The 20728-nt window shown below is 42.2% G+C and overlaps 1 protein-coding gene across 8 annotated transcripts in view; it reads right to left on the reverse strand.

Annotated features, from left to right (window-relative positions):
* The window catches only part of TSNARE1 (t-SNARE domain containing 1), a 478612-nt gene that overhangs the window by 435666 nt on the left and 22218 nt on the right, over nt 1–20728 (reverse strand). Inside the window, exon 3 of one of the 8 annotated variants that reach the window (XM_021387365.1) lies at nt 8023–8186. The exons of the other annotated variants lie outside the window; for them this stretch is intronic. The gene's annotated coding sequence lies outside the window, so the exon portion shown is untranslated. The remainder of the gene's footprint in view (nt 1–8022; nt 8187–20728) is intronic. 8 annotated transcript variants of the gene reach the window in all.

Consider the following 20728-nt stretch of genomic DNA (forward strand, 5'->3'; position numbering starts at 1 on the left):
CCCAACTTAACACAATGAAGCAGGACAGAAAGCTCCCATCTTTTACAGGATCAACTACATTTCAGCTGCTGGGCAAGATGAAGAAACTCCAGCTCAACAGGAAGGCTGACCAAAAGCACATTACCACCTCCAAGCCTTGTTCAGACTTGCACAAGAATCACAGAATCGTTAAGAGCTGGAAGACTTTGCCAAGGAGGAACAGCCCCTTCCCAAAAGGCATCAAGCCCTGATACAGCTCTACAAGAGCGTCAGATAATATCAGCAACAACAATGATAAATAAATAAATAAATCCAGACTTATTTTTTAAATTAACTCTAGATTCGTTTTACATTTCAGTCTTTTGTCTTCACCTTTGCAGCTGGAAAAACCCACATCTTCATGAAAGGCACTGGGGCACACGGCTTCATTTCCAGCTTTGTTATCTGAAATTCTTAAAAGTTGGGGCAGAAAAGAGGGAGAAGATGACATAGCTCTCAGCAAGTGGCTTCAGGATGTGAAAGGCATTTGTTTCCATTGCTTACATTTCAAATGCAAACTCAGAAGCTGACAAAATCTTTGGAGGTACCTTGAAACACCTCCCTGTCGCAATTGCTCACTGCAAAGGAAAGGCAGCTTAAAACTGGCATTTAGTAGAGACTGCTGGATAATCGGCCATCTTCCACAGAAAAATCAGTCGTTCCTAATTTTGTGCTTTTATTTTCTATTAAATGACACCCAAAACAAGAAACAGATTTATTAGCTGATTCCTCTGGATCCACTCCATAAATCCCCAGTAAGGTTTCAGAGCATCTTTAGGTGGTATCAAAGAGCATGACAGTGTTTTTCCAGGAGAAATTCAGGAACTTTTAGCTTGTGACTGTTGATTTTTTAACAACATGGATCAGGAATTGAAAACTAATCAGTTTATCAGTAGTTTTCTCAAGGACAGAATGAGATGGAGAACAACCTGAGTACAGGTTCAAGGCACCAGAAGCTACAGCTGCACACCTGACTCAAGCCAGTGCTACATGCCCCAGATCTTTTGTTTCCTAACCTAAATCTGCCAGAAAGGTGCTGAACTTCATAAAGTGCTTTGAGATCTCTGGCTGTGCTACATGTGTGACTACCTGGAGTGCAGGTAACCCAAAGCAAATCACTACAGTGAGCTAATGGCACAGCCTATCTGAAAATAGACAGAAATCCCCACCAAAAACATCTAAGTCGTCACGATAGAAAAATAAATCCCAGCAGATTGTTGCTAGCATTATATGAATCATCATGTTGTTATAGCAACTTCATATCTGCATCGAATCTAAAAACCAAGCACAGCTGAAATAATGTAACAGCATTAAGTAAAAATGATATATAACAAGATAAAAATGGATCGGCTCGATCTCAGAGGAGCACCCACACTTCTTTCTCACCCTCTTCCCTCCCTTTGAAAACATTGCTTTCCTGTATTTAAACAAAGATAAGAGACTCGGAGCTTATGGAGGAGAAGCAGAGCACTAACAAGCTCTGGAAATTTAAGGAGAATTTTTGAAATGAAAACCCTCCTTTAAATTAAACCCAGTGCAACTCTCAGTTATGACCACCAGAACAGTCCCAGCCAACTGATGCCGCTGTTCTATGTACTGCAAAATCCACTGCTTCAAATGCAAATACACACTGCCATCCCTGCCTGTTCAGGAGCACAAAGCACAGGGATCCTGAGCAGAACTGAAGCAAGATACGAGATGCATAAGGTGTATTTCTTAAAAACTGTGAGTGTATGTGGTTATTTTATAATCAAAAGTGAAAAGCGTCAACAAAGTTCTGCAATGTGCCATGCAAGGGCTTTAACTCACCATTATGGCACCACAAGCGTCTCTGAAACCACTGTTTTGTCTCAATTAGTGCCAAGGATGCAAAGGAAGCACCACAGGGCACAGATCTGCTCCTCCTCCCTAAGGATGCTGCCATTCTCTCAAAAGTTTGAAAGGGGGGAGGGGGAAGGGGGGGGGGGAAGAAAGGGGTAATAGCTGGGAGATTTGCAAATTTTGCTCTTGAGGATTCAAGTGAATTAGAAACAAACAAAAACAACCCTGAAGCTCTAGTCCCAGCAAAGACCCATTAGTCTCAACGTGCGCACTAAAACATTTCCTGTAACTCAATTAATTAAAAGCTAATAAAAAGAAACAGTCTAACTACTTCTTTCAGAGTTCATGACAGCATAAGCATCACTCTGCCCCAGACAGAACTGTCTTCTTTCTTCTTCTTTATTTTTTTTAAATGCATTTATTCATTAAAGTTTCCTCGTAGGCTGTGTAATGAGTCACTTCTCCCTGCTTCTCTAGACAGTGCAAAGGATTGGAAAGCTAGGGGATTTAAAGAAGACTGAGGCACTTGCAAAGCCTATTGGAAAAGCTTCCAATGGAGCCACAGCTTCAAAATCCCCCTTAGATGCATGGGCTCCAAAACCTCTTCAATATCACCACAGCTATCCCAGGGCTTGAGCCTGGCTGTTATCTTGCTCGCACTCAGCACAAAAACTGCTTCCTCTCCTCTACCCAAAAATAACTCATCAAGCTTGTTTTCCTCTCCAGAAAAGTCTGGGAGGAGAAATACAGAGCTCAGAGAGCAAGCAGGATGGATGCTACTCCTCCCATGGATTTGGTAGCTCATGAATGCAATGCGACTACTTCTGCACCAATGAAATACAGAAAAGGAGATCACAGAAGATGGTATTTTCAACAGCTTGAAGCATTTTGTCTCTTACCCTTGCAGTCAGCAGCTGCGAGTCCCAAAAGTGCATGAAGGTGGGTGGAAAGAATGGGTGGAAAGAAGGGTGCAAGCAACTATTTTGCTGGTGGCTTCCTGGCGGGGAGGAAGAGTCCATCAGATCAGTACAGTCAAGCTAAATGAAGAGCCCAAGATAGAAACTCTCCATCATCACCAAATGGTGACGTAGCGTGCCCATGCTGGTACATCCTAGCCCAGTTCCACCGTTGCTCTCAGGAACCCCCAAACTTTACAGGACTTCCAGACTGGAAGAACTTCCAATACTCCAAGGCCAAGGTCAAAGGAAGCTTTGAAGAAGCAAACCCAATAATCAACACAGAGGTGTGACACCAGTCTGGATAACAGGAATAGCAGGCATGCCAGCAAATTCTTAATTACTGTTGAGTGCTAATAACTCAGGGCCAGGCTAACATCCACCTTGAAACCAACAGGAGAGACTACTCTAGCAAAATCCAGACCCATGTGGGGCTGAGCTCACCAGCCCCATGGAGCTCAGAATGACAAAATTATAAGCTAATCGATGAAATACTCAGTTTGCCATCTGAATGTATCCTTAGAGATGGCAAGAGCAGAGAGGTTACTGCACAGCCCCACCATGATTTTATTTATGTAGACCTGGACCTACCAACCAGTTCTTTTGAATGAGCACATGCACAGCACTTGCTTCCTTGTATCCTTTGCAAGGATGGCTTGCAAAAGCCCCAGGATGTCATGTACAGTACAACGCACTATCCAACTTAATGTCCTCAAAAACCACCTGTTAGCTACCATATGCTAAGAAGACAGAAGGTAACAGCTCTTCAAGCTCTTGCTTCCCATTTGTTCAGTCGTTAGGGACAAAAGACCCTGATTTTTAGAGATCCCCACCACTTCTGCAATAAAAACAAATAAGAATAAGAACAAATCATTGTCAAAATAGCACATCCTGAGCTCAGCTCCACTACCAGCAGGGCTTTCCATTAACGGTTCAGTCTTATCCCTGTGCTGTGGTGGAGGACCTGGAGTTGCTGTGCTGATGTCCATAATCATCCGTCATGGCAGAGATCTTCCACCTTACCTAGAATCATAGAACAGCTGAGGATGGAAGGGACCTTAACGATCACAAAATCACAGAACCATAGAATGGTGTAGGTAGGAAGGGTCCTTCAAGATCATCTGCTTTCAACCCCCGGCTGTGGGTAGGGCTGCCACCCACCAGACAGGATTCCCAAGTCCCCATCCAAACTGGCCTTGAACGCCTCCAGAGATGGAGCATCCGCAGCTTATCTTTGCAGACTCTTCCAGTACCTCAGCATCCTCTAAGTAAAGAATTTCTTCCTAATATCTAACCTGAATTTGTCTTTAAACTAAAAGCCACTCCCCCTTGTCCTATCACTATTAAGATTATGTAATAAGTCAGCCTCCCTAGGAACAAGAAGCAACATGGTGTCTTTCACTTTCCTAGCACTTATTCTATCGGGGGGGGGGGGGGATCACAAAAGATAAAATCCAAAGAAACCAATTGAAAACAGAACCTAGGAATATAGGAAAACTTTTTTTTCTTCCACCTAGACTCCTTCCAAAGGGTTCACATGCCAATCTAATAATAAAACTGTCATAAGGGTGATTTGATTTTAGTTTTCAAGCTGAAGGTTGCTAAGGGAGGCTGTTCCCAGCAGCAGCACTGCGCAGCATTTGTAAAAGGCCTTTGCAGCACCAGACACTGATTTCTGAGTAGGAAGAATTTCACAATTTTCTTGAAAAGCCCCAGAAAAGCTGCAGTCCTGGAAAGAGATGGAAAAAAATAAAAGGGGCTATAATTTAGAAAGTTGTAGAAGTGTGGATGCAGAAAAGTAGAGGTTTGGGCATGCCATCAGGCAACCTCAGCTCTGCAAGTTGACGCACATCAGCTGAGCTCCAGTTGCTGTATTTGCTCAGACGTGGGAGAAGTTAAAGACGATGCAGTGATCTCACACACTGCATAAGCAAAGAGCAGAAAATAGGAACAGTTATTGTAATGCCTTTACAGCAGCGCATTCAGCTGCGGGAAACTTGGTGCATCTAAATCCTGAGTTTGCCATAAAAATGAAGCATCCCTTCCCAAGTGGCTTACCTGGCACGGGACAAGCTTCTTAGAATAAATAAGGTATACATACAGGGAGTTGCACAAATCTGGTCAAATACAAATGACACCCTTAAAAGCAGCAAACAAGCAAACATAGCAGATATTTTCTGTATAAAATGGTGAGATTTAGGAGCCTGTTACAACCTGCAGGATTTACAGGGTAAATACAATAAGGAGGTTTACCAAGGACTTAACACAAGGACATAGCCATGAAGGAACAGGAGAGGGAGATGGAGTAGCTATTTACCTTTGCACACTGCACTGAAGATTATTGAATAGAGATTTATAAAAGGCTTAATTCATGTAGTCAATGCTTCCAGCCGTTAGGTGCTTTAATTCTTTGCAGGTTAAGCAAAGCAGAGTTGGTAGATGAGATATATGGATAGAGGTGAATACTTAGGGAGAAAACAAGCTGTTATTCTGTCGGCACATGTCTATATGAGGTTATGTCAATACAGATATACAACTGCACTATTTAAAGGAGAATGCCATATATTAACAATGACAAACATAAAGTGAAGACTAGCAAACAGTCCCCAGCACAAAGAAGGGAAAACAGAGGCAAAAACTGAGGCTGTACCCTGATTCTGGAGGGACTTCTGGGCTCCACATTCCCACTTCTAACTTCACCATCACTTAACACACTTATCATCACTTAGAGAATTACAGAACCATTAAGGTTGGAAAAAAACACTGGGATCATGTAGTCCAACCATCAAACCATCCCCACCATACTCACTAATCCATGTCACTCAGTGTCACACCTACTCTTTTCTTGAACACCTCCAGGGACGGTGATTCCACCACCTACCTCAGCAGGTTGCTCCAACAGCCCACCACTTTTTCCGAGAGGAAATTTTTCCAAATATCCAACTTGACTTAATGGGATGTCATAATTCCCATAATTAATGTAAGGTGCTTAAAAACATACATGCATCAGAGCTGTTGGAGCAGGACCAGAGGAGGGCCATGAAGATGGCTGGAGCACCTCTCCCATGATGAAAGGCTGAGGGAGTTGGGATTATTTAGCTTGGAGAAGAGAAGGCTCCAGGGAGACTTCACTGTGATCTTCCAATACTTGAAAAGAGCTTACAAGCATGAGGGGGAACAAATTTTTACACAGGTAGATAGGTTTAGGACAAGGGGGAATGAATTTAAACTGAAAGAGGGGAGGGTTTAGGTTAGATGTTAAGAAGAAATTCTTCCTCAGAAGGTGGTGAGGCACTGGAACACGCTGCCCAGAGAAGCTGAGGACACCCCATCCCTGGAGGCGTTTAAGGCCAGTTCCTGGGCAGTCTGATGTAGTGGCTAGCAATCCTGCCCAAGGCAAGGGCATTGGAACTAGATGATCTATAAGATCCCACCCAACCCAAGCCATTCTATCACTCTATTGTAAAACCTGGCAATAGCTGTTAGGGAAAACAAGTTATTGTGAAAAAGAAGGAAATCAAAAACAACGCTGTTATTTACATATTCCCCGTTTGACTGTTGTGGCTGTTTCTCACACACTACCAATGAGCTCTGCTCCAGAACTGGACCTCCTTTTCTACTGCAAATTGACAACAAGAAATGCTATTTTTACAGGAATACAGCCAATTACAGTGGAACCAATAAACCAGAAAGCCAAATCCATTGTGGCTTTCTGTTTGTAAAGTTTTCAGGGTATGTTTGTCTCTCTGTCTCCAAAGCACCATGGTTTCTCTCAGTTCTACCCAAGCGAGCTGCAGTAATTAACTCTCCTGCAGAACGCACTCGTCAGGGTCCAGGGCTCAGGTGCTTCATTCAGAAAAAAGGATGGAACTGATGGGGTTAAGCTGAGCCCATAATGGCTAGGAAATGGCAAAATAAATTTAATTTACTGCTGCTCTATTTCACGCAATTCCCCTGTTGCTACTTTAACTCGTCAATGAAGAAAAAACAACAGTATTATGTGTGCATGTATATATATATATATGCATACTTTTTTTAAAAAAACCCTATGCTACACTGTTGTAGTTGTACAAAAATAAACCTTTTCACTTCACGAAGACTCAAGACCTAGATATTACCTACAAGGCCTGATCAGATCAAGGAGATGATTTTCAAAGGCTATCAGATCACAGTGCCATCAGCAGCAACACTAGCCAAGAAAAAGGTCAGTACCTAGTTTCTACCATGGAAAGACTTTTCCCTCCCTTTAGCTACAAGGATATATCTTATTTTCTAGGTTCGTTATTGATATGCTGTCTATATGGCTGAAGGAAATCTGGCTGATGACACAAGATTCTTCAGTTCACCGGAGCATCAGCTTTACATGGAAAGCAGGGTAACCAAGATGTGCTGAACACAACCTGGTGTATGGCTAGGAATCAATGAAAACAGAATACCACACAGCTGTGTGTACGAGATTGATACAAAGATATTAGGCAACACCCTCTAACCTACTCAGCACAGCCATACCCACTGAGATGCTGCTTCTTTAGAAATACCAAGAGCCTGCAGGCAAGATCTCCTCCAGGCAAGTTCACAGCCATGATTTTCTGTGATGCTAAAGCTTTTGGTCTAAATTTAAACCATGATGGAAGTTATACACAGGTGCAATCTTAAAAGATGAGAAGGGAAATCAGTTTGAGTCCACTGTTTAGATGCACAAATGGGATGCTGGAGATGGGAAACTTCAACAGATCCAGCTGAGGTCTTGCTTATCTTTCACAGATAAACGAATGTGGCAATTGTCTGGATTTCAAGAAGTGTATAGATGTGGCACTCAGGGACACGGTTTAGAGGGCAATATTGGTGGTAGGTGGAAGGTTGGACTAGACGATCTTAGAGGTCTTTTCCAAACTTACTGATTCTATGATATGAGAAAAAAACTGTGCCATGGAGCACTGAATCCTTTGCCAACAGAAATTTTGCCAGAAAATGCAAATAACTCTAAAAGAAAGCTTTGTCAGCAAATGAGCATTTGTCTAAATGTCCACACACCCCATATTTTTTCCTGAAAATTCTTTACCAGCAACGATTCTGAGTCCAATAACATCATGAAATCAAAAATAAACAGAGACTGAGATGTACTAATTACAACACCAGCTATCAGGAACACATCATCCAAGACATATTATTACATTAATTGAACTACTTTGCTACAAGCAGACCATATTACCGCAAAAGACCTCACCATTAGACCAAGGCTTCAGGGCCAGCCCATCAACATCTGCCCAGCCTTCACATCTCACTCTGCTCCCAACACTCCTCCTTCTCCAGTGCTCCATTAATAAGATCAGGGACATCCTTCCCAGCGGTATCAATGCCTTGTCAGCTGAAATTCAGATCAATCAAGCCCTGAAAGCAGATGCAGCAAATAACTCAATCATGTTCATCATTTTAACTTACCCTATTGATGCATCAGGTCAGCCTTGAAATCTCTATTCACATTACCAGCCTTCATGATATTAAGATCATCTTGCAGAAGACTGATTAGAAGCTCCTCGTAATTTTGAAGCATAAGAATTACCACATGGGAACATTTGATCTATTTCATCACCCCTCTTTGACTACAGAGTACATTCTTCCCCAGAAATTAGGACGAGGAACACCGTGCTGAACAAGAAGCACCACCAAACTAAAACTGAGCTCCTCCATTCAGTAATGGGGCAGTAGGCAGTGTACATACATTTCTGAACAAGCACAAAGCTCACTGTTTTCAAAAATGACCATCTGCTGAAAATCTTTAAGAGACATTCAAGCTTCCTTGATTTACCGTTATTTTACCTAAACTGTATGGAGGACAATCTAATTCCTCCTGGCTGATTTTGAAAATCATCAAAAATAGTTGTCTTAACATCATTCACTTCTCTCAGATCTGCTTTGATGGGGAAATGAGCAGAATATGTCTGCATTTTGGTAGGCTACAGAGTTCATGCCCTCACACCCCTTTCTCTGTTGTCCATCCATCTACAAATAGTCTTCCAGTCACATCTCAAAAAATTCAACAGAAAAACAAAAGGGAAAAAGAACCATTTTCTATCATGAAGTCCACTGCTCACCTCCAACTAGCTATTTTTCTTCCTATAACAAATAAAATGCAGCAACATTTTGTTATTTATGGAAATAGATGTTTTCTCCAGTGTGTGCGTGGAGGGAAACAATTTGTATCCAGGTTTTAGGATTATTTAAAGAGAAGGGGAAAAAATGTAAGGACAAACTAATCAAATAGCCTTATTTGGGGAAAACAAAGAACAACAAATATTTTAACTGAAGCTCACCACTTCTGATAGCAGCTATCAAGAACGTAGATATAATCATTTATTTATCTCACACGCAGCAAGAAGACTTCACAAAACAAGAAAAAAAAAATCACAAGGGATGTAGCCCAACAACAATCTTCTCCATTAACTCAAGAACAATGTTCTACTGAATATTTCAAGCGCAATTACACCGTAACAAAATGGCATCGTGCCACAAAGTCCTATAAATTATTCTCTCTCAATACCTCCCTTCCAAGCAAATTTGCCAGGAGGCTGAATAAATAAAGTGCTCTGAGATCAAAGGATGAAAGGCAATGAAGAAACGCTGAGGATCCTTCAAATTACCATGTTTGTTTGAAAGTAGAAAATAATACCTTAGTGGCTGATGTCACAACTTCCAGCTGAGGTCTGGTCATTTGGCCATGCCCACTGCCTGCTGTTGGAACACAGGAATGACCTCCTACTCTAATCAGCAAATATACAGGGATAGTCACCTGCATATATTTGGGAATTATCGTGCCAATGAGATGCTTTCTGCAGAAGAATGTAACAAATATTGTTCAAAACAGCAAAAGTCTTCTCTCCATGTTGTGACACCACCATTGCTAATTCTCCTGGTTCTATTTTAGAACCACCAACAGCCGAAAACTTTTCACTGTGTTTCTTTAATGTGGATAAAGCATGGCAAGCAGCAGAGAAGCAAGCTGAAAACAGCTCTGGGGTGATGCACAAGCTCCAGAAGACTCCAGGTCCCATGGCTACGATAGGGATGCTTCCATCAGGAGTCCCAAATGCCTTTTCTCAGGTCATGACTTCAGCATTCAAGGCTCCAAACGTCAATTAACCAACAGCTTGAACATGCAAGTTGACTCTTTCCTCTTAAGTAAAGCATTTGTGACATTTGTTTTCATATTACAAAGAATTAGTAACACCAAGCTCAATAAATGCAAAGTGATGCACGATGGAGAGGAAGTGTTACAACATGTGCACTCCTTTCAGAAATTGAAGCTAACAAAAAGGAACTAAATGTCACAACTGGCACCTAAACAGTAACTTTGCCCAAGGCTGCTACTCTCTGGAAAGCAACAGGATATACAGAAAAGAATAATTGAGGGATTATTATAGTGTTATTAGGTAAAATTAGCAGTGCTGTCTCATTAGGAGCTTGCTCTTTTTAATAGAGAAGGAGATATAAAAAAAGTGAAGAGGAGAGACGAGCAGCAAAATCACTTCTCATCTATGCTGATGGAGGAGAAGGAAGGAGACGCACTAAAGAGACGACTTCAGTTTAGAAAAGGGACACCAAGCACAGCAAAGAAATCCTCAGTAAGGAAGTTTAGGGCAGACAGAACCACACTGTTTCCTCCCACATACCACAAAAATGAGTTTTCTCCCACGGAAAATAATCACGATGTTCAAGAGATAAGTGTCATTTTTTAAGTAATTAAACTGTAACACAGGATGTAAAGACCAAGAACATAAGCCCCCAAAGGAAGGTGAAACAGATTACAAGACCAGCCAACACTGCCATAACTAAGTTGTAACACAGATGCTTAAGACAGGCTTAATAGTTAACCATCAGGAAATTGGGGAAAAAATTGTCACCATATTTGCCTATCAGAGCTCTACTTTCTCTTCTTCTGAGCACAATGGTCACAATCCAAACGAGAGACTCTGGAGCTAAACGAACCCCATGTTTCACTAGCCAATACCTAGACTGCTTATAATTAAAGGCACCATTAAGCCTTCAGAATGCCAGATGCTAGTCCATGTCAAAGTTGCACAGATGAATTTGTTCCAAGACATAAAACACACCCTAAAGAGATATGTTTTTATGGAAGCTTTTTCCATATCCTACAATCTTAGGATCATTCAAGATGCTTTTGCACTGCTTTTAAAAGAAAAGACTTTCCCCAGTCATCTGCCAGCAAATTTAAGATGGAGTAAGTGGCAAAAAGAAGAAAAAGCCCATCTAATCACTGATACCATGGGAAGTTAATAAAACAAATAGAAATCTCATTTTCATGAAGAAGCACATCTCCTCTTCTTTATTTCTCATTTTTGGGAGGTGAATGGGAAAGTAATATTTTGAGCTGCTTTTTCACATGCTTATTTTATCAGGGTCAGAAAAGCCAAGTGACTGTAAATTCCTGCACACAGATAAATACCACAAGCATAGTTCATCCATCCTTGAAGAAGTCTTTTTTTATAAGCAATGTAGAAGGATAATTAAGTATCATGAAAAGGGCTCTCGCACAACCTGGTCTGGGTAACAGAACACCATGAACTATCATTTGATGAAGACACTAATTGTGTTTTCCCCTCTACATTTGAGAGGGGGGAGTAGGGGGGAAACAAACTACAAATCAACTCAGAAACAACCACGATACTAAAAATATTAACATCTAAATGCATGAGGGTCAGAAAATAAATTCTTAGCTGCCTTCTCAGCATAATGCAGAAAGCAAGTCTATTCTTAAGTATACAGCAAGGCCAGTGAGTTTGGAAAAGAGACAGATGGGAGAATACGTAGGAGAGTATGTTCTCGAGTACTTCCACAAATAGGCTACCAAAAGTTGAGGAGATGCAGCCTCACAAGAGATGCAGAAGTCGTAGGAGATCAGAAAGATATAGAGAGGTCTTTATTGCTTTGTTCCATGGCACCGCCTCCAGTTGCTCATCCTTTAGTTTCCATTATTTGCAAAAGAAATGGCCACCCATGGTCATGGAGTAATGGATACCAGTTTCTCAGCCTTTCCCAGCAACATGGGGATGATCACCAGAAAGAATTACGGCTGTGGTTCTTCATCAATGGTTCAAGCTGACTTTCCCACCTACTAGTGCCATTCTTTGGTTATTTCAGCCACTCCTATATTATGAAGCTCTTACTGGCCAGCTACAGCCTAATTGGGAAATTGGGAAATTAATAATGAAATTAATTCCAGGAGGTGGAAGACACATCTGCAGGAAATGAGGCCTCTTTTGCTCTTCAGAAGATGGAGAACTGAGAGCAGATGGAAATCTTCCTTTTGAGGCTCATGACATAGATGGTGGTGATGGGTTGATGGCTGGACTAGATGATCTTAGTGGTCTTTCCAACCTTAATAGTTCTATGAAATACGTAATTCAATTGAACCAGTTAAGAGATTATGCCACTGTAATCCAAAATTAAACCTAAATGATCCATTGCAAAAACTTGCCTTTTTATTTTCAGTAATTCTGACATTGAACGCACAGCCCTATTCGCAGTCAAGTCAGAGCAAAATTAGTTACTGCCAACACAGCTGGATCCCAACAGCCCTTCTACTAAAGGTCAGTGTAAAAATTAAGGGAGTGACAGAGATTACTAAGAGAAATACAGCAACACAGCTGCATGTTTTCCAATCAAAAGTCATCTCATGGAGATGCAAATAACTCCAGAAGAATACAAAAGCACACATGCATGGCAGTTCACACTAGTTCAGCTTCTAACCAAATCATACCTAGTCACAGAATCACAGAATCACCAAGGTTGGAAAAGACCTCCGAGATCTAGTCCAACCATTCACATACCACCAACATGTCCCCACTAACACATCCCTCAGTACTACAAGTAACTGTTTTTTGAACACCTCCAGGGACTGTGACTCAACCACTTCCCTGAGCAGCTCATTCTAGAGCCTGTCTGCCCTTTCAAGTGGATAAATGTTTCCTAACATCCAACCTGAATCTCCACTGGCGCAACCTGAGGCCATTCCCTTTAGCTCTATCACTAGTTACAGCAGAGAAGAGGCCGATCTCCATCTCACCACAATCTCCTTTAAGGTAGTTGCAGAGAACTGCAAGGTCTGCCCTGAGCCTCCTCTTCTCCAGACTAAACAATCCCAGTTCCCTCGGCTGCTCCTCATAAGGCCTGTGCTCCAGACCCCTCACCAGCTTTGCTGGCCTTCTCTGGACATGATCCAGGGCCTCAGTGTCTTTCTTGTAGAAAAGGTTCCAAAACTCAACACATTACTCAAGGGGAAGCCTCAACAGTGCTGAGGATGGTGCTCTTGGCCACATGGGCACACTGCTGGCTCATGTTTAGCCCAGCATCAACCAACACCCCCAGGTCCACTTCTTCCACACAGTCTTCCAGCCACTCTGCTCCAAGACTGTAGCATTGCCTAGGGTTGCCGTAGGAGAAGCACAGGACCTGGCACTCCATCTTGTTGAACTTCATCCCACTTGCCTCAGCCCAGCTATTGAGCCTGTCCAGATACCTCTGAAGGTCCATCCTACCCCCAGGCAGGTCACTACTTCCTCCCAGCTTGGTGTCATCTCCAAATTTAATGAAAGCATGCTCAATTCCCTATTTCAGATCATCAGTAAAGATTAAACAGGACAGGATCCAATACTGACCACTGGGGAGCATCACTTGTGACTGGTTGCCAGCTGGATTTAACTCAATTTACCACCACAGTTATTGCATGCACAACTACTGCAATATTGCAATGACCCTAAATTGGCATTTCCAGTTGTCAGATGGGAAAAAATCAGCTAACATGAGCATATTTGCCTACAGTTCCTGAAAAGGTAAGTAACAGAGGGCAGAGGCCTATCCAAGGCATCGGTGAAGAGAAAATAAAAAAAATGTTCTTGTTTTTCACATACTGAGCAAGTCAAAGCATTGCATGTTCTCAAGTTTCCATGAGTTGCATTTAGTTATGACCATTCTTAATTCAAGAAGCAAACTGGAAGGGATAATGCACAACCTTTCTGCAAAATGAAACTGAGATGGGTAAAGGGTGAGAAATATAATTTAAGACAGTATTTATTTTTCACAATACCAAGAATGCTGCATTCAGGCTGCAAGAAAAGTCGCTAATAAATTGAAGTCAGCAGAAGGTAACAGAAGAGTTTACAAATAACATCTCAAAAGAGAAAGGAGATCATTTGGGCATTCAGGGAAAAGAACAAGCAGAGAGTATGCAAGATCCTCTCCTCAGACATGTGTCAGCACAGTCACCTTCAGAGGCTCACAAGATCGTGAGATGAAGCATCTGAGACTTGCACTGGTGCCATCCATAGTAACACCTGTTGTGACAGAGGCCTCCTCCTTGCCAAAGCCATGCATACTATGACAGAGAAACAACTTTGAGTCATCTCCTTTCTCCCAACTGGCTCATTCCTTTGCATGTAGAAGTGCCAGCAGTCAGGATGTTCCTCCAAGAGAGCGGAGAGGATCGCCTCCCTGAGCTGGCTGGGTTAAGCTCTCAGCCTTTCTGTAAATACTACAGGAGATAATCAAAGAGTTCACTCCTTTCCTTCAGAACACCAGAATCTAATGAAAACACAGTTTCTCAAGCAAATGAGAAATTCTTTATGTGCTCTTGTTGGAAGAACACAGTGGAGGTCTACATCTGTCATCAACAGACAGCCAAGAAACAGCACTGTGTCACTCATCAATGTCTTCACTGCTTTCCTCGGCAGCTCCAAGTCCAGCTGAGAGTTGCATGCTGAGGGCAGGCTGAGTCTCACTTTATTTTCCAACTTGGATCACCCGCATACACAGTCTTATCACCAAGCAACTTAAAATCCAACAACAACCCTGGGCAGCCTGATCAAGTGGTTGACAACTCTGCCCATAGCAGGGGAGTTGGAACTAGATGATCTTTGATGTCCCTCCAACCTAAGCCATTCTATGATGACAGTCACCATGGCCTCACAGAGAAGCTACTCTCCATATTTGGGTTCTCTGGCATCATAATTTCTTTGGTTAAGGGTCCAGAGGAGGACAAATGATACACTGAGGAGACACAGCATGAAGTTGTGTCAGGGGAAGGTCAGGCTAGGTGTTACAGAAAGGTTCTTCACCAGAAGGTGGTGGGCATGACCCCAAGCTGCTGGAGTTCAAGAAACATTTGGATAACACACTTAGACATAGGGTTTAGATTTTGGTTAGTCTTGTGTGGAGCCAGGAATTGGTCTCAGTGATCCTTGTAAGTCACCTCTAAATCAGGATATGCTATCACTCCAAGATCCTTGCTCTCATCTCTTACAACACTCCCTCTGCCACGATGACTCCACTCTCCAGTTCTGTATCAACATATACCCATGGATGCTTTCCCTCCACAGCTTGAATTTCCATCCATTTCTCAATTCCCTCTCCAAAATATCCTCCCAAGTACCAGACAAGCAGCAAACAGCACACATGAATAACCTAGACCTATACACTAACTGACTGGTTGACTGGATGCACTAACCGTTCAGCTGAATGATCCCCCAAAAAATAGGTAATCACTAAATTTTCCTCTGTTTTCCTTGAGGACATTGAGATATTAAGCTCTTATGTGCTTCATGAACAAGTTCACTGATGGTTGGGTGGAGGAGAAAAGCCCAGATCAGCGATCTGTACTCTTCCCTCTGATGTGATTAACTCAGCCAACCTACTAAAGTGGAAAAGGCATAAAGACACCAACAGGAGAAAGCCTTAAACGAAGTGAGAGACTTCAGACTATCAAAAGATAAATTCCACTTCTGAAAACAACCTAACAGTGCTCATTTGTTCTCACTTTCATACCCTGGACCCACACACTGTGTTTGTATTTAATTTTCTGGTTCACCAAGTAGAAAAATAACCCATTTCTCAGGCTTCTCCTTTTATTCATGCACTTGGTCAGAATCAAGCTGAACATGCTGATCTGTCATTGAAGGTTTCAGGTGCTCCTAGTTCTGGTTTGCATTCACAGTGTACCAAAGCATCAATAATGGACACTCCACTCTCCACACCACGGACAATGGCACTGCCCAGAACAATCTACCTTTGGTTCCACATGTCAACCAAGGTCTCATCATACTATCCAAGGTCATGCCATGCTCTGATGGCTCACACTCAGCCTCTTCAGCTATGGATGGAGGCAAGATTAATAAAACCCACAGAGCTATAAATCTTAGGATCACAGAGTTGTTTGAGTTGGAAAGAGACCCTTAAAGGCCATCTAGTCCAACTCCCCTGCAATAGACAGGGACACTTACAGCTCCACCAGGGTGCTCAGAGCCCCACCCAGCCAGACCTTGAATGTCACCATGAACGGGGCATCCATCACCTCTCTGAGCAACCTGTTCCAGTGCCTCACCACGCTTAGCATAAAAACTTTCTTCTAGTCATATCCAATCTAAATCTCCCCTCTTTAAGTATAAAACCATTTCCCTTTGTCCTATCATAACAGACCCTGCTAAAGAGTCTGTCCCCATTTTTCTTATAGTCCCCCTTCAGACACTGAAACCCTTCTTTATCTCATCTAGACAAACATCAAGTCCCTTTTTTTTATTGGTAGAGTTTCATTTTGAATGAATCAGACTATGGAATTGGCTCACCACACAGACACATGGACGCCAATACTGGCAATAACAGGAGGTGAAGGCAATGGAAGCATTTAAAAAAAATAAAAAGAAGCCTTGACTTATATTGGCTTAAAGTGATGTGAAACGGCACCTTTGGGCTGCAGCTCCATGATGCATTAGCTCTGTCAAGGGAGGTAAGTTAGGACCTTCCCACACTGCCCCTTCTCTGCCCCACACCACGCTTGGCTCTCCACTCTCCCTCTAGTACAGCAGCCAGCAGCTCATGCTGTAAATCAGATCAATGAAACATTCCGTTAAAAATAACAGCCAAAACCTCCTCCATTGCAGGAGTGCCTTTAGTATAATAAATGATGAAAGCATGTTGCTAAAAAAAGCAAGCTGAGCCGAGAGAGATTTCTGAAGAGAAGGTGGCAAGAGCAGCACCAACCCCAGCCAGCAGAAAAGGGACAAAGAATCAAACCAAAATCAAACCTCTGGCTGAGGCCCCACACATCCGTAGGAGGGAGGAACTGATCCATACTGACCTGCACCTCAGCAGTGCATCCCAGATAAACATTAAAACCTTCATGGTTTTGTAGAATCATGACTAAACACCAAATGAAATTAATAAAGACCCCACATTAACTGTTCAGTGTCAGTAATCATGATAGTTCAATGTCCTGCTCCCATGATAGTGCCATGGGGCCACTGTCAGGGTTGAGATGCTCCAAGCTCTACTAGGTGACCAGAATAACCCTGATATATATATAACCCAGCACCTTTAGATGGCGGTCACCTGGCTTGAAGAGGACGTTTCCAGGCCATTCTAATCCCACATGGACACGTCACAAGAGCAGGACATCCTGAGGAAACTACTATTCTCCCATTGGGAGAAAGCCCTTGGGCATCTCATATGTTATTCATGCATTACAGTTGAGGAAAGAGGTTTTTTACAACCATTTTTATGATGCTGGGAAACATGGGGACTTTTTGGTGTTTGGGTTTTTTATTTTTTGTAGTTGTTTTTTTTTTTTTCCCCTTTTCCCCTTGTTTCTGCAACATCTGTGGCTGGCCGTCAGCTTTCCCACATGTGCAAACGTGTGGCCATGCATACCTCCAGGACACATGCAGCAGCCTCTCAACTGCTTCCCTTCCCATCCCATTTCCATCTCAGCTGTTTCCAATGCCAAGAAGCAACCCTGCTACTGTGGCTGCAGCTTTTAATGCCTTTTACAAACATGTAATTCACTCTGCATTAACCTCTCGGAGTAGCTACCCCTTTGTTTTACTCAGGGAAACATCAAGATAAAATAATCATCGACTTAAACACAAAACCTATAGCTACACAGTTGTCCAGGACAGAAGAGCTGCTATTACAGTACTTCCTGATATAAAACAGCAGTATAACACTGTTCTTGCAGTAAAAGCAGAGAATGAGCTTCTAAAGATGCCAGTCTAAACTAGATGTTTTTAAGTGAATTTAGGTTTCATGACAATCTCTTTTTGCTTAGTTCTCACTTTATATCACCCTTTATTCTGGGGGGGAGAGGGTGGAAAGGAGCTGTTATTTTTCCTGTAACAGTTATAAAAAACAAATCTAACGCTTCGTTACCCAAACAGCAGCAATAGCAAGTTTACAGAACTGGCTAACACATGAGGACACCATCTCCAGTGCAAAGGAATGGCAACACAGAAGGAACGAGAGGTATGGAGGGGACACAGCATCCCACCTGAGTCATAAAACCACAGAATCGTTGAATCCTTAAGGTTGGAAAAGATCTCTAAGATCATCTAATCCAACCATTGACCCACTACCACCATGCCCACTAACCATGTCCCTCAATGCCACATCTACACGTTTCTTGAAAACCTCCAGGGACAATGACTCCATCACCTCCCATGAAGTGGTTTGGCATGATGCAACGTCATCCTCTTGGCTTTTAGCCTTTTATTAATTCACAGAATGGAAGCCAGAGACATCCCATTTTCAAATCAAACTCAATGTTAAAAAAGAGGGATTGAAAAATATATTAAAAATGTTATCTTAAGGTATGTCATGAAGCATATTTCAAACAAATGCCATCAAAAGCTATTTCAGTAAAGGGTTTCCACTTACTTTCAGTGTTTACACAACTGAAAAGTTTCATCTCTTCTAAATATTTTAACTTGATCGCATAGAGAAATTCACCAGCATAGGACATTGCCAACAGCCCTGCAGTCCACATCTCTACAGTCTCGCCAGGCTGCAGACTCCCTAAAGCCACCCTTCCGAAACATAAGACTTCCTCTGGACCTACTACTCAGAAGGACTCCAGCTAGGCTATACTTCCACTCTCCTAACTGCCTGAATTCATCAACACACAAATTAAATTTCAAGCTACTCACATCAGGAACCACCCCTCTTTTCCTGTGCCTGCACAGCTTCTGGTGTGCAGCATCTTATATCCTACAGCTTATACACAATAACTACCAGATGGACCTTCAACGGCAGGACATGTATTTGCACAGCTCTACTCAATCTACGTGCAGGTAAGAGCTTTCCAACCAGATATTAGTGTTCAGTCTCTTCTCCATCATTCCCACAGCATGCTGCCATACATCTCCATCAGGTTATTGCTTCAGCTCACCATGATGGGGTACAGCTCATTATTTTGGGGGCAGCTTCCAGGCACAGTCTTTCAGCTGACTCTTACAGACCATTGCTGTGCCAAGTCCAGATACTGCCAGAAATTACATGCACTAAAAGAAAAAAACACGCAGTTGAGCATTAACACATGCACATAAGCGACCTCTTGTCTAAAAAAGGTCACAGACAGGTAGGTGGATGGTTGGACTAGATGACCATAGAGGTCTTTCCAAACCTTAATGATTCTACAATTCTAACAGCGAACAAGACATGACATGCACTATATTTTAGTTTATCTTTGACTATGTCAGAGCCAAAGCCAGGTGATTCCAGTCCAGAACATTCCTGATTCAACAAGAAGGTGCAGATTAAAGAACCTCAGACCCCAAACCTAGAAGGCAGTAAGTGTAACACAGCATCAAATTGCTCCATTTGCTTCACCTTAAATAGACAGGAGGGAGGTGTTGATGTTGAAGCAATTCTCAGCAATTCAGACAATCTGTATTCAATTGCCAGGTTTGCACAAACTCTGTAATGTAGTATTATGTACCAGGGAGGAACACAGACAAGGCATGCTCAGCACCAGCCTCCAAAGCATCCTACTGCTGGAAAATGAAGAGAAAAGAATCTTGGTTTAATGGGGTGTTATTCTGATTCAGTACAGCACAGCAAGAAATGGATTTGCATCATTTAGTTTTTAACCCTCCAGTATAATAAATTTAAAAAAAAAAATCACAACCATAACAAGATACAATAGCAATTATGAAGAGGGTGGCAAGAAATTGGCACTACATTTATCACGGGAACAGTTGGGGAGTTCCCCTGAACCAGCTCATACCATTGATGAAGGCATTTCTTTGCATCAGCCTGCTGCAGTACGCAGATAAACCACAGCTGCACCGCGTGCATAAACTGTGCTTAGATACATAAATCTTAATAAAGTGGCTTCTTATTTTGAGGCAAAACCAGAAAGAATTGTAAGTTGCACTAAAGATTTGCTTTTCCATCCTCTTCTCCATCGTCTGAAAGATCAATTAAAGTGATTTTGCATAAAACAGGCAGAGACGAGTGCTTTCCAAAATAAATAAATAAATAGCTTTTAATATGATTTCCAAAGGAGATCCGCATAGCTGCTTAAAGATTCACACAGCGAAAAGAAGAACCTTGACCATCCATTTAAGAAGAAATAAAATAGATTTCTGAAGTCTTCCATCACTTGTAAAGTTTTGAGTGCTCAAATACAAATACAAATACTAGTAACACGCACAACAAGCTAATTATTATTTCCCCTCACACAAGAATACTGAGAGTCCCACCTCTGCATATACACATTTGCCATTTCCACTGCTCTTGTATTTGCAAAGATTTCAGAAAGAAACTACAATATGTCCTGTGGTGATTTTAACACATTCCTTCCCTTCTGAGAAACTCTTGCTCTTCTGATGCTCTGCTCTTCTAGCCTGGTCTAGTGGCTGGTGACCTTGCCCATGGCAGGGGGGTTGAAACTAGATCTTTGAGGTCCTTTTCAACCCAGGCCATTCTATGATCCTATGACACCAGGAATCACACAGTCCTGTAACGCTGAGAAATGACTGAACACCAGTGTAAGATCTTTGCATGCCGCCCATCAACATGACTTACAGGAATAAGCCTTGGCACTGCAAGGGCATCTCTGAGCTCAACTGGTTCCCCATTTTCCAAGCTTA

The sequence above is a fragment of the Numida meleagris genome, chromosome 2, assembly GCF_002078875.1.
Source record: "Numida meleagris isolate 19003 breed g44 Domestic line chromosome 2, NumMel1.0, whole genome shotgun sequence".
Lineage (NCBI taxonomy): Eukaryota > Metazoa > Chordata > Aves > Galliformes > Numididae > Numida > Numida meleagris.